Source organism: Bos indicus, chromosome 5 (assembly GCF_029378745.1).
Source record: "Bos indicus isolate NIAB-ARS_2022 breed Sahiwal x Tharparkar chromosome 5, NIAB-ARS_B.indTharparkar_mat_pri_1.0, whole genome shotgun sequence".
Lineage (NCBI taxonomy): Eukaryota > Metazoa > Chordata > Mammalia > Artiodactyla > Bovidae > Bos > Bos indicus.
Window position 1 is genome coordinate 82,695,378 of NC_091764.1, and position 15,809 is coordinate 82,711,186.

Consider the following 15,809-nt stretch of genomic DNA (forward strand, 5'->3'; position numbering starts at 1 on the left):
AGGGCATGACAGTGTGAGTCCCAGTAACAGGCTAGAATCAAAGTCAGGTGGATGGAGAACAGTCCAGTCCTAGCAGAACCTGAGTCACTGTGCTGTAGGGCAAAAATTGGCACAGCATTGTTAATCAAATAAATAAACATACAAAGCAAAAAAACAAAAGCAAAAAGACCACAAATTTAAAATAAACTAGCAAGGCAGCCAGGCTACATTTCCCCTTTTTTACTAAGTAGCCCCAGATTTTCTGTTGCAATTACATACTTTGCTCTCTGAAGAATGTATTTTCACCCCCAGTGTTTTCTGCTACTTTATCTGTAAAGTAAGTATGAGCTTCAGGGAGAGGAAGGATGAGGAGTAGAAAGAGGAAACAGAGAAAGGAATGGGAGAAATTAAGACATCCCTGTACCACTTGTGCCAGGGCTGAAACAATGAGTGCTGATGCCCCACCTCCCAGTTACTGCCCAGTATCCTGCCCACTCCTGGCTTCCTGTCTGCCACAATGCTACAACTGCAACAAACCACAACCACTGGAGAGCCAGCCTAGGACAGAGAAGCCTTGCCCACTGCATCCCAACACAGCGGCCACCTTTGTTCTGAGAGCCTGGCTTCCCGCTCCATACACACTGAAGTTCCGCTCTCCTGCGGTTACTTGACCTTTTAGGGCTTTTTCCTTTGTAGCATGAGCATCTCAGTCAGTGAGACAGAGCTGGAAGGTCATCCAGTCTAGAATGCCTCTAAAGCCAAAGCTAATAAATAGCTGAAAAATGGGTCAATGGTGGGAAAGAAAGACTCTGTGTGTGTCTATGTGTGTTTTTAAACTAACAGGAAAATCATTGCAAATAGAATTCCAGCAGGACAAATTCATACCCAACAGGAAATTGTAAATGGTTCTAAGAAATAGCTAAGAACATAAACTGTTTGCAGGAAGAAAAAAAAAACTGAGGGATGACATCATTGCCTCTAAAAGGAATCAGTGTCTTAAAAAATAAATAAATAGACTGACCCATGAGGCGAAGGGATAACCAGAGCATATCTAGATTATTTGCCCTGTATTTTTACAGCAAGATTAAAAAAAAAAAAGATTTCAAGCATGATTCTTAGAGAGTGAATCAGGGAGACCATCTTGATAAAACTGGGAAGAGAGGAAAAACATAGAAGAAAATAGCTAGACAAACTGTATAGACAATTACACATGCATTCATGGCTAAACACGACCCACATAGAACGTGCATGTGTGTGTGTATCATCAAATTACTATCCCTATTAAAAGGAGAAAGAAGAAAATATTTATCCAACATGATCCATGTTATTGTAAGATTTTAATCAGAGCAAAAGTCAATTTCTGTCTACATCCACACCCATCACTTCTCTTTTCTCCTCTTCAGTAAAAGAGGAATCTCTCTTCCATCAAAAGCCAATGCCTCTGCCTCTCTTTGACCCTCCCTTCCATCTTCTTGGTAACTCTCCTCGATTAATTGCTTTTTATCTCTCTTGCAACTTGTCTCTTTCATCTGCCTGCAGCACAAGAGACCTGGGTTTGATCCTTGGGTTGGGAAGATCCCCACAAACAAATCAAGTAACTTGGAACTAGCAGATGTAATTTCCAAAATGAGAGACTATTGCATATATGGGAGCAAGAATATCAGTATCTCACTCAGATGTGTTGATCTCTCAGAAAGGAAAGGCTTTGACTTCTCCTCATAATACTTTCTCTGGCCAAGTTAGTGTTAACCAGGGTCCAGATGGGAGGCGAAGCAGCTGGAGCTTCCTGAAAGGTTCACTCAGTGATAAAGGTGGTCTTGGAGTCGAGCCCAGGGATCTGTTAGCAGAAAATAGGATGCTAGTGAAAGGCTTGGGCAGAGAGCAGGAGAGATAAGTCTCAATGAGTTGAAATTGGTTTTAAGAAGTTCATAGGGCTTCCTGGTGGCTCAGTGGTAAGGAATCCATCTGCCAATGCAGGAGACTTGGGTTTGACCCCTGATCTGGGAGGATCCCACGTGCTGGGGAGCAATCTAGCCTATTTGTCACCACCACTGAGCTTGTGCTCTAGAGTGCTGGAGCTGCAGCTACTAAAGCCTTGAGCCCTAGAGCCTGTGCTCCACAAGAGAAGCCACCACAATGGGAAGCCAAGGCACTGTAATGAAGAGTAGTCCCCTCTCATCACAACTAGAGGAAGTTTGACCAAAGCAATGAAGACCAGGCATGGCCAAAAATAAATAAGTAAATAAATAAGGAGTAATAATAATACCTAATTTATGAAGTTATTAGGAAGATTGAAATAATTAACACTGTTAAAGCATGTATCTGGCACATGGGAAGCTTTTTTTTTTTAATTAAAAACTTGTATCAAGTGCCAACCACTAATCAAATGCTGTTTTGGGTGCTGAAAATGCAATGGTGAACATGCAGCTTCTATTCTAGTGTAACAGCACTTAATAAACCAATAAACAACATAGTAAATAATACAGTGGCATGTAATAAGAAGCACTCTAAAAAAAATAACACGATGAGAATACTTTTTTGCATAGGGTAGTAAAGAAAGCCCTCTATGAGGAGATGGTATTTGACATAGATCTGAACATGGTGAGGGCACACATCGTGAGGATATCTAGGTGGAAAAGTATTCTAGGCAAAGGAAACAGCATATACAAAAGTCCTGAGGCAGGTATGTGCTTGGGAACTTCCCAAGAGAGCTGGAAGACCAGTGTGCCTTGAGAAGTGTGAATAAGGAAAAAGGGTAGGAAATGAGATCAGAGAAGCAGGCAGTGGCCAATCATAGAGTCTTGTAGGCTGTAATTAGGACTGGATTTTGTTTAAGATTAGTCGTAAGCCACTGGAGAGGATTGAACAGTGAAGTTATCAGGCATATCTGTAGAAGGATTGTGAGGATGGGAATGAAAGCAAGGAGAGCTGTTAGGTAGGAATACTCCAGATATGAGATGATGCCTTAGACTGGGTGGTGTCTGTAGAGGGGTAGTATAGTTGTATTGGAACTAATAATATGCTGATTGTTAGGTTCGTCACAAGGTGTGACAGAAAAAGGAAGCACAAAAGTATCTGTTCTGAGGAACTTGCAAGAATGGTGTCACCATTCACTGAGATGAATATCATTCAGGAAGTAGCTTTTTGGGGGAGGGGAGGTGTTGAAAAGTTTGGTCTTGATTGGTTTAAGAAGATGTGAGAGATATGTGTGTGTGTGTGTGTGTATACATACATGTAATGGATTATTACTCAGCCATAAAAAAATGAAATGATGCCATTTGCTGCAACATGGTTGGACTTAGAAATTATTATACTAAGTGAAATAAGTCAGAGAAATACAAATATTATAAAATATCACTTATATGTGGAATCTAAAAAAGAATACAAATGAATCTACAGACAAAACAAAAACAAACTCACAGACATAGACAACAAATTAATGATTTCCAAAGAGGAAAGGCAGGGAGAGGAATAAAAAGTATGAGATAAACAGATATAAATTACAATACATAAAATAGATAAGCAACAAGGATTCACTGTATAGCACAGTGAATAGTTAAAATAATTACTCAATATCTTACAATAAATTATAATGGAAAATAATCTGATACATATATATGAATACATATATATATATATGTATACATCTGTAAACATATTACATATATGTATACATATATATGATTCTGTATGATAGGCTAAACTTTAACTCAGATGACCATTATATCTACTACTGCAGGCAGGAATCCCTCAGAAGAAATGGAGTGGCCATCATGGTCAACAAAAGAGTCTGAAATGCAGTACTTGGATGCAATCTCAAAAACGACAGAATGATCTCTGTTCGTTTCCAAGGCAAACCATTCAATATCACAGTAATCCAAGTCTATGCCCCAACCAGTAATGCTGAAGAAGCTGAAGTTGAATGGTTCTATGAAGACCTACAAGACCTTTTAGAACTAACATCCAAAAAAGATGTCCTTTTCATTACAGGGGACTGGAATGCAAAAGTACGAAGTCAAGAAACACCTGGAGTAACAGGCAAATTTGGCCTTGGAATACGGAATGAAGCAGGGCAAAGACTAATAGAGTTTTGCCAAGAAAATGCACTGGTCATAACACCCTCTTCCAACAACACAAGAGTAGACTCTACACATGGACATCACCAGACAGTCAACACTGAAATCAGATTGATTATATTCTTTGCAGCCAAAGATGGAGAAGCTCTATACAGTCAGCAAAAACAAGACCAGGAGCTGACTGTGGCTCAGACCATCAACTCCTTAATGCCAAATTCAGACTTAAATTGAAGAAAGTAGGGAAAACCACTAGACCATTCAGGTATGACCTAAATCAAATCCCTTATGATTATACAGTGGAAGTGAGAAATAGATTTAAGGGCCTAGATCTGATAGAGTGCCTGATGAACTATGGAATGAGGTTTGTGACATTGTACAAGAGACAGGGATCAAGACCATCCCCATGGAAAAGAAATGCAAAAAAGCAAAATGGCTGTCTGGGGAGGCCTTACAAATAGCTGTGAAAAGAAGAGAAGTGAAAAGCAAAGGAGAAAAGGAAAGATATAAACATCTGAATGCAGAGTTCCAAAGAATAGCAAGAAGAGATAAGAAAGCCTTCTTCAGTGACCAATGCAAAGAAATAGAGGAAAACAACAGAATGGGAAAGACTAGGGATCTCTTCAAGAAAATCAGAGATACCAAAGGAACATTTCATGCAAAGATGAGCTCAATAAAGGACAGAAATGGTATGGACCTAACAAAAGCAGAAGATATTAAGAAGAGATGGCAAGAATACACAGAAGAACTGTACAAAAAAGATCTTCACGACCCAGATAATCACGATGGTGTTATCACTGACCTAGAGCCAGACATCCTGGAATGTGAAGTCAAATGGGCCTTAGAAAGCATCACTACAAACAAAGCTAGTGGAGGTGACGGAATTCTAGTTGAGCTATTCCAAATCCTGAAAGATGATGCTGTGAAAATGCTGCACTCAATGTGCCAGCAAATTTGGAAAACTCATCAGTGGCCACAGGACTGGAAAAGGTCTGTTTTCATTCCAATCCCAAAGGAAGGCAATGCCAAAGAATGCTCAAACGACTGCACACTTGCACTCATCTCACACGCTAGTAAAGTCATGCTCAAAATTCTCCAAGCCAGGCTTCAGCAATATGTGCACCATGAACTTCCTGATGTTCAAGCTGGTTTTAGAAAAGGCAGAGGAACCAGAGATCAAATTGCCAACATCTGCTGGATCATAGAAAAAGCAAGAGAGTTCCAGAAAAACATCTATTTCTGCTTTATTGACTATGCCAAAGCCTTTGACTGTGTGGATCACAATAAACTGTGGAAAATTCTTCAAGAGATGGGAATACCAGACCACCTGATCTGCCTCTTGAGAAATTTGTATGCAGGTCAGGAAGCAACAGTTAGAACTGGACATGGAACAACAGACTGGTTCCAAATAGGAAAAGGAGTTCGTCAAGGCTGTATATTGTCACCCTGCTTATCTAACTTGTATGCAGAGTACATCATGAGAAACGCTGGACTAGAAGAAACACAAGCTGGAATCAAGATTGCCAGGAGAAATATCAATAACCTCAGATATGCAGATGACACTACCCTTATGGCAGAAAGTGAAGAAAAACTAAAAAGCCTCTTGATGAAAGTGAAAGTGGAGAGTGAAAAAGTTGGCTTAAAGCTCAACATTCAGAAAACAAAGATCATAGCATCTGGTCCCACCACTTCATGGGAAATGGATGGGGAAACAGTGGAAACAGTGTCAGACTTTCTTTTTCTGGGCTCCAAAATCACTGCAGATGGTGACTGCAGCCATGAAATTAAAAGACGCTTACTCCTAGGAAGGAAAATTATGACTAACCTAGATAGCATATTTAAAAGCAAAGACATTACTTTGCCAACAAAGGTTCGTCCAGTCAAGGCTATGGTTTTCCAGTGGTCATGTATGGATGTGAGAGTTGGACTGTGAAGAAAGCTGAGCGCCGAAGAAATGATGCTTTTGAACTGTGGTGTTGGAGAAGACTCTTGAGAGTCCCTTGGACTGCAAGGAGATCCAACCAGTCCATTCTGAAGGAGATCAGCCCTGGGATTTCTTTGGAAGGAATGATGCTAAAGCTGAAACTCCAGTACTTTGGCCACCTCATGCGAAGAGTTGACTCATTGGAAAAGACTCTGATGCTGGGAGGGATTGGGAGCAGGAGGAGAAGGGGATGACAGAGGATGAAATGGCTGGATGGCATCACTGACTCGATGGACGTGAGTCTGAGTGAACTTCGGGAGTTGGTGATGGACAGGGAGGCGTGGCATGCTGCAATTCATGGGGTCGCAAAGAGTCGGACACGACTGAGCGACTGATCTGATCTGATGAAATTTATAAAGATGGTAATGATGACCCTATATGCAAGACAGCAAAAGGGACATAGATATAAAGAATAGACTTTTGGACTCTGGGAAAAGGTGAGGGTGGGATGATTTGAGAGAAAAGGAATTGTGAAATATGTGAAATAGATGACCAGTCCAAGTTTGATGCATGAAACAGGGAACTCAAAGCTGCTGCACTGGGAAAACCCAGAGAGATGGGATGGGGAGGGAGGTGATAAGGGAATTTGGGATGGGGGACACATGTACACCCATGGCCGATTCATGTTAATGTATGGCAAAAACCACTATAGTACTATAAAATAATTAGCATCCAATTAAAATAAATAAATTTAAAAAAATAAAGAATAGATACATGTACAGAAAAAAAAATTGTCCCTGATTTTCCTTCTGGACAATGTTACTCAGGAAACAAGAAACACATAGACATATTCACCCACACGTATACCTTTCTCAGAACTGGGACAGACACTTTCTCATTCTAGATTTCTAAATAAAGCCCTGGAGGGAAAATTTCTACCCAAACTTAAAGGATTAAAGAAAGTAATGACACATATCATTCTAAGGAAATTCATGCCATTTTTTCTCACATATATCCAGACTTATGAGCATTCCACCCAGAGAAGGAAAAAATGTCAGCATTAGTTAGAACAAGTTACCACTGTACCTGATTTATTTCTCATTCCAGGGTAACCGCAAACAGATGCCATAATAATTTCACTTTAATCAACCATTGTGTGACTAATCAAAATACCAAAACACTACCATTTTTAACAGGACTGTCTGAATTTCCTAAAGTTGTCCCCTGCAAAGGCTGCTTGCCGGAACACTGGAATACTGCTGACGTACTCCCAAGGAAAGCATCATGCACAGAATGACGTTATATCATTTCAGAACTCTGAGGTTTTTAGAAAATTTCAAGTACTCTTGGTTTGAGTGACATTGAGTCAGAACCTAATGGGTTTTGGTACACAGTCATAAGAATTCACAAATTGAACACCAGATATGTCATTTTTACTATTAATTTTTTCCTGATTATTAAAAACAGTGCATGTCATTACAGAAAATTTAGGAATGCAGAAAAGTGCATAATAGGAAAATATAAATGAAGTTGCTCAGTCATGTCCGACTCTTTGCGACCCCATAGACTGTAGACCACCAGGCTCCTCCATCCATGGAATTTTCTAGGCAAGAGTACTGGAGTGGGTTACCATCACCCATAAAGAATCACCTGGACATAGAACTATTAGTATCTTGTATTTTTTAGTTGAAGTAGAGCTGATAACATCTTACTGTATTTTTTAATGTATTTTATTTCCAGACAATTTTTAAATGTTTATAAATTGATGCGTGTGTGTTTTCTTTTTAAAACATTCAGAACATACTGAAAAGCTATAACCTGAGATTTTATTGTACCATAAACATTCTCCCAAGTCAATCAACATTCATGAAAAATCTGAGTTTACTGGTTGTGTCATATGGATTTACCATACTTATTAAGGATTTCACATTATTGGGCTTTATTTTTCTGAGATTAAAAAAAAAAAAACCCTTGTATTTAAATGCTTATGAAAACTTGTAAAATTATTGTACTAGTAAATTCTTAGAATTAATGGGACAGAGGATAGTAATTTTTTTAACTTGTTATTTTATATTGGAGTATAGCCAATCAGCAATGTTGTGATAGCTTTAGATGGCAACAAAAGGACTCAGCCATACACATGCATGTATCCATTCTCCCCCAAACTCCCCTCCATTGAGGCTCCCGCATAACCATGAGTAGAGTTCCCTGTGCTGTACAGTAGGTCCATCTAGAGAGAGGATAGTAATTTTAAAGGTCCTGATAGAGAAAGGTAGTAACAGTCTACATTTCCACCAAACTTATACCTATTCTGAGTATTGTCTTGTTTATATTAAAAACTAAGACTCAGGAACAAACAGAAAGCCTCCAACAGTCATAATCAAGCACATGTCAGATTGTAGGTAAACCCACCTTTCCTGAATAGACAACTGAAATTTCTGCCATGGAAATGGCAGTTTCACATTTACATGCATATTTTAAAAAGCAATGCTTTCCTTCTTCCTTTCTGGTGTGTGTGTGTTTCCAGTGAACATCTATAACTTTTATGATTAGGAAAACAAGACCTAAGTTAAAAACACAAGGATATGCCTTGAACTCAATAGTTCTACAGATAAAATCTTGCTGAATTAGTACACCTATTATACACATCATTCAGAATAAAACATAATAGAACACAACCAGAATACTTACTTTTCTTACATGTCAAATGGGATCCAAGGAAAGAAAGATTATTTGTTATTTTTGTTTGTTTAGTTTACAAAAAAAAATGTAGAAAACAACACAACCAGCATATTTAAAAGAAGCACTGCTTCAGTTTTTTGCTCAAAATGGAAATGATTCTTTTCTTCTAAAAATGTGTTAGAAATCCCAAAACCTTCCTTTGACCCTCCACCCACACCTATCTCTTCCACCATCTCTCTCCTCTACCCATAAGACTTTTTTTTAAATTAATTTATTTTAATTGGAGGCTAATTACTTTACAATATTGTCCCATAAGACTTTTGAAAGTCATCTACACTTGCTTGAAGCTGTCACTTCTTCAGTCTCCTTTCAGTTCATAGTTGCATCATATCTCTGTTCCAACTATTCCCCTAAAACATGGTGTGTAAATGCAATCAGTGACCTTCCACTGAGAAATCCATTGATTACATGTTGTCCTTATTTTAGTGGATCTTTCTGCTGAATGTAGTGCTGGAGACTACTTCTTCCTTCTTGAAAATCTCAACCCTTGGCTTTATTGACTCTGTATACTCTTGAGGATCCTTAAGGCCTTCTAACCCTTTCCTCTTGCACTTTCCTAAGCTCCTCTTCCACCACTCACTCCACAGGTCTTGATATTCTCCAAGTTTCTCGCTGGCTCTTTTCTTTTTGCTCTGTGTGTCCTTCCTGGCAGACCTCACACACTCTCATAGTTGTAACAGTTCCCTGAATGCCAAGTCTCCCAAACCCATTCTCTGTCTAAGGTCTCAGACACACAAATCTGTCTGTTCAATATATGCTTTGAAATTTACCACCACAGACAACGCGAGTGAATGTGTCCCAAATTCTCCTCCTCTTTACAGGTTTCCCCACCATTCTTTGTTGGTGACACTACTTAAGGAGTAATGTCCAACTCTTTTTGACTCCATGGATTACAGCACTCCAGGCTCCCCCGTCTCTTCCCCCGTCTTTCACTGTCTCTCGGAATTTGCTGATTCGTGTCCACTGAGTCAGTGATGCTGTCTAACCATCTCATCCTCTGCTGTCCCCTTCTCCTCTTACCCTCAGTCTTTCCCAGCATCAGGGTCTTTTCCAGTAAGTCTTCTCTTTGCATAAGGTAGTCAAAGTATTGGAGCTTAAGCTTTACCATCAGTCGTTCCAATGAATATTCAGGGTTGATTTCCTTTAAGATTGACTGGTTTGAATTCCTTGCAGTCCAAGGGACTCTCAAGAGTCTTCTCCAGCACTACAATTCAAAAGCATCAATTCTTCAGTGCTCAGCCTTCTTTATGGTCCAACTCTCACAATTTCATGTCTTAAATATCTCTTAAATCAGTCCTTTTCTCTTCAAACAGTGTCCCTTAATCTAGATTCAGTTCTTTATCATCTCTCATATGAACCATTCCACCAGCCACAAAATTTGCCCTCTCCTTCCAGAATGGCTCTCTTCAAATTCATTCTCCAATAGCTTACCAGGGCTCTAATAGCAAAATCTAACTCTGTGACCCTCTACATAAACCTCAATGGTTTCTACAGCTGTTATAGCAAAGAATCCTCCCACCCCACAGACCAACTCCAATCATTCAATGGTAATTTCTAGACTTTTGTTTTGAGAAGGACTATGAAGCCATGTCAGAGGTTCATAATGAACCAGTGGCTGTCATTGGTAAGGGAAGAAAGAGTAGTGGCCCTTATTCTGTGTATTTGCTTTTTTCTGATGAACAGAACAAGAGTTGGTTCTGATGAACCCAACTCTTCCATCTTTACCATTTGGTACTTTCTCCTCTCTCTTTACACTGTACAGCTTCAAGTCCCATCCCTTATCACTCTGTTTCTGGAATCTGTGCTTTTGTGAAAGAGCTATGCCTATGTGGAACACCTCTCTCTACCTCCCATACTCCCCGCTCCTGACTAACTTTATCCCATTGTTTGAGACTCAGGCCCGAATGCATATATCTAGTATACTTTGGAGCATTCCATGTGGCTCAGTGGTAAAGAATCTGCCTGCCAAGGCAGGAGATGCAGAAGACGTGGGTTCAATCCCTGGGTCAAGAAGATCCCCTAGAGGAGGAAATGGCAACCTACTCCAGTATTCTTGCCTGGAAGAACCCCATGGGCAGAGGAGCCCAATGGGCTATACTCCATAGGGTCACAAAGAGTCAGACATGACTGAGTGACTGAGCATGAGCACAAGTATATATCTTCACTGACTCCCCATGTTTCCAGCCAAGTTTGGGTGAAGTGTTCTTTCTCTATGTTTCCTCCAAATTCCAAGTTTCCCTCTAGCACTACATATTGTCTAGTTATGCATCTATCCCCATCCCCAATATACTGTCAACTACTTGAAATGTATGCAAATTCTTTGCAAATCAATGCAAAGTCTTTGTCATGTTCCATCCCCCAAAGGTGACATCTATTTCTTCACCTCCTTGAAGCTGGACAGGCCTGGGCCTAATCTTTAAGAAGACTGGCAACTTCTAATTTTTCCCTCTTGTGACTCAGCTTCCAAACTGTGAGGAAGCCCAAGCAGCCATAGAAGGACAAAATGTGGAAGATAACCATCACCCTTGGCTGGCAGCCTTAGCTATTAGCTTTATTCAGCACCAACTTGCCTGTCACATGAACAAACTGTCTTGAAAGTGGTCCTCCATCCTTCCGGAGCAGTTGAGCAACCCAGGTCACTCTGGTCAAAAGAAACAGAGATGACTTGTCCTTACAAGTCCTGACGAAATTACAAAATCATAGACAAAGGGATGAATGCTATTGCTTTAAACCACAAGATTTAGGGGTGGTCTATTTTACAGTATTAGATAAAACAAATGATGTGGTTCTATTGACTGAAATTGGTCTTTGATTGTGACTTTTCCTCCCTTGCTAATCATATTGCTTTCTTTCACTTAACTTCATACTTTGATTTTCCCTTGTTTAATTCTGGATAATATTCTCAGGTGATTAGTTAGGATTATTTCTCAACATTATAAAATGCTATGGAAAAATGCACATATTTGATGTATGTCGTTTCCCAGTTTTCAGCAGTATGATAATAATTTTTCATTAGGAAGATATACTTTTTCAAAGACTTGTCCAAAAACATATCAGGTTGCCTTTTGGTGAAATAACCAAAAATTTATTAAACAGAAATATAAAGGCATGTAGTACTCCTGTGCCTCTGACCAATATATCTTACTCAGGTTGGGTAGAGTTCAGCTGTGTTGTCTAACTCAATGAATGGACTTCTTTGTGAAAGGTCATCTGCCCAATGCATGCAGCCATGTTAACTAAAAGCACTAACCATCTTACTTCTGTCCATTTGAAGCACTCTAGCATACATAGCTCTAAGAGTAGATAAGATATTCCATGCTGTAAGACTCTAACAGGATAGAAACTTCCTTCTATTCCTAACTGCTTTAAAAATTCTGACTTTCAAAAAAAAAAAAAAAAATTCTGACCTTCAAAAAAAGAAGAAATCCTGGACAAAAGTAAATTCAACATCACATCAGGCTTGAATGTTGATTCAGTTCAGTTCAGTTCAGTTCAGTCGCTCAGTCGTGTCTGACTCTTTGCGACCCCCTGAATCGCAGCATGCCAGGCCTCCCTGTCCATCACTCCCGAAGTTCACTCAGACTCACGTCCATCGAGTCAGTGATGCCATCCAGCCATCTCATCCTCTGTCGTCCCCTTCTCCTCTTGCCCCCAATCCCTCCCAGCATCAGAGTCTTTTCCAATGAGTCAACTCTTCGCATGAGGTGGCCAAAGTACTGGAGTTTCAGCTTTAGCATCATTCCTTCCAAAGAAATCCCAGGACTGATCTCCTTTAGAATGGACTGGTTGGATCTCCTTGCAGTCCAAGGGACCCTCAAGAGTCTTCTCCAACACCACAGTTCAAAAGCATCAATTCTTCAGCACTCAGCCTTCTTCACAGTCCAACTCTCACATCCATATATGACTACTGGAAAAACCATAGCCTTGACTAGACGGACCCTTGTTGGCAAAGTAATGTCTCTGCTTTTGAATATGCTATCTAGGTTGGTTGCAACTTTCTTTCCAAGGAGTAAATGTCTTTTAATTTCATGGCTGCAGTCACCATCTTCAGTGATTTTGGAGCCCCAAAAAATAAAGTCTGACATTGTTTCCACTGTTTCCCCATCTATTTCCCATGAAGTGATGGGACCAGATGCCATAATCTTTCTCTGCACCGGGTACTAACCAAATGTTAGTTTCTGTTTCCTTCCTAAATAAATATCACAGGTCTGCTTGCTGGTCCTAGCAATGAGTACAGAATAAAAGAAATAAAATTCTGATGAGTGATCTCACTATGATTTAGCCAAAGAAAGAATCACTGTAGTTCAAAATTTCAGAAAAGTTATGCCTTCTCAAGATCTTACAAGAATTCACCTCCAGGTTTTCTTTAATGTTGTATTTCCCTCTGGATCATAGTTTCTGTTGTGTAATCCTCTGGTCTTCTCTTCTTTCTTGGCTTCTCCTTGGATCCCCCATCCAAGATAGAGAGTCCTCACTATTAAGTTGGTTAACTACATTCAACTTGTATTACTTCTGTCTAAATAAAATTTAGATGGGCAACTTACATCTATTGTATAAGAGCTTGTAGAAATCAATGTCTAAGCTGTCACTTGTGAACATACCTCATCTGATGTGACTCACTTTTCTTTCACAATAATGCACACCATGATATTAGGGAGAAATATCAACAACCTCAGATATGCAGATAATACCACTTTAATGCCAGGAAGTGAAGAGGAACTAAAGAGCCTCTTGATGAAGGTGAAAGAGGAGAGTGAAAAAGCTGACTTAAAACTCAACATTCAAAAAACTAAGATCATGGCATCTGGTCCTATCACTTTATGGCAAATAGATGGGAAAACGTGGAAACAGTGTCAGATTTCATTTTCTTGGCCTCCAAAATCAACACAGACGGTGACCGCAGCCATGAAATCATGACATTTACTCCTTCGAAGAATAGCAATGTCAAAACTAGACAGTGTTTTAAAAAGCAGAGACATCACTTGGCCAACAAAGGTCTGTATAGTCAAAGTTATGGTTTTTCCAGTAGTCATGTATGGATGTGAGAGTTGGACCATAAAGAAGGCTGAGCATAAGACAATTGACACTTATTAACTGCGGTGCTGAAAAAGACTCTTGAGAGTCCCTTGGACAGCAAGGATATCAAACCAGTCAATCCTAAAGGAAATGAACTCTGAATATTCATTGGAACGTCTGATGCTGAAGCTGAAGCTCCAGTACTCTGGCCATCTGATGTGAAGAACTGACACATTGGAAAAGACCCTGATGCTGAGAAAGATTGAGGGCAGGAGGAGAAGCAGGCAACAGAGGGTGAGACGGTTGGATGGCATCACTGACTCAATGGACATGGGTTTGGGAAAACTCAAGGAGATAGTGATGGACAAAGAAGCCTGGCGTGCTGTAGTTCATGGGCTCGCAAAGAGTCAGACACAACTTAGCAACTGAACAACAGCAACAACAATGACATCAGAAGAGAAGGCAGTGTAATGAAAGACCAGGGCTTTGGGATCAGGTCTAGTTTTGAGTCCCTGTTCTTCCATCTGCAGCCTGAGTGGACATAGACAAGTTCCTTAATTTTTTTCAGCTGGAAATCATAGTATATTTTTGAGCTATAGTGAGAACTGGAAACAAACTATGAAAACTGTCTGGCAAGTGATAGGCAGTTAATTCCTGGAAGTTATTCCTATTATTCTAGTCATGCCCAGTAATCTACATAATCTCTTGGATCTATTTATGGTTGCTTCTGACATTTCTACTTTTGCCTTTTTTATATCGGTTATGAATGTACTTGTAAAAATAAACCTGGTGTCTTCCAAATGCAAGGGGGGAAAACCCAATTAAGATTACATTACATAAAATTGAGTACTGGAATTCAAGCTGTGAGATAAAGTTTAAACAGATTAACTACCACGAGCTGGTGGTGAGGTCATAGCTTAAAATAATTTGGCAGAGTTAAACCAGACTAGCACAAACAGACTTCTGAATTGGCACATATCACAAAAGGTGGTTCTCTTATGCCCAAATATAGAGGTTGACTCATGCAGTCTGGGTGAAACATCTGAGGAACCAAGTGATATCATTCAAGGAGGCAGGATGACATCATTCTGCAAATGTTTCTCGTCTGTCTGGTTTTGGCCTTGAGACTTCTGGGACTTTTGTGTCTCATGATTTCCAGCAGTTGCTCTTAAACTCTCCCCTCCTCGAGGGAGGCAACATTAGTCCTCGCCTATCTTTATATTTCCTGCATGTTATAAATATTTTTCCACGTCTGGCACAGTATCTGGTTTCTACTCTTCTCGTTCTATTCAAACTGGTCTCAAAATGGTTGCTAAAAATAGTCTAGTTGCCCAATCCAGTGGATCCTTTTTAGTTTCCTTCCCTCTGGAACTGTGGGCTGTGGTTGACATGTGGATCAACTCTTCTTCCTCACCCCTGTCTTTGCTTCCTTATTCCTGTCTCATGATTCTCTGGATTCTGAAGATAACTTCTTACGAGCCTTCTTCACTTGTTTCTCTTCTGTAACTCGCCCTTAGACGTTCTCCAGGGCTATCATTCCAGCTTCTTCTCTGGCCCCTGGGCCCCTTGGCAAGCTTACCTCCTGGCTCCCCTAGTCTCAATCACTGCTTCTGCAATGACCTTCTCCAAACCAAACCCGGACAGCTCACTGTCCCAGCTAAGAACCTTCCATTTTCACCGTTGCTTTCAAGTTGGATCCACACTCTAGGAAGAGTGTCAACTCCTTCATAACCTGGTCTCAGCAAATCCTCTGACCTTCCTCTCCCACCATGGAGCTTCTCTGCCTATGGTCATGCTACTTCTCTGTTTCTCCACCCTCTGCATCCAAAAATCTCACAGATCCTCTAAGATCCCATTCAAAGTCCATCTGTACAAAGTCTTCCTTAGGAGCTTCCTCCCTCCACCCTGGTGGAATTAGTGGCTGCCTCACCATATACCATGTTTGCCTACTTCTAGCAGAGCTCTTATCGTATTTTGTAACTGTCTGTCCTTCTCTTTTTTGTCTGTACCTGTAGACGATGATTTCTTGAAAGCAGAGATTTTACCTTCTTTGTCTTATTATTATTCATACCCCC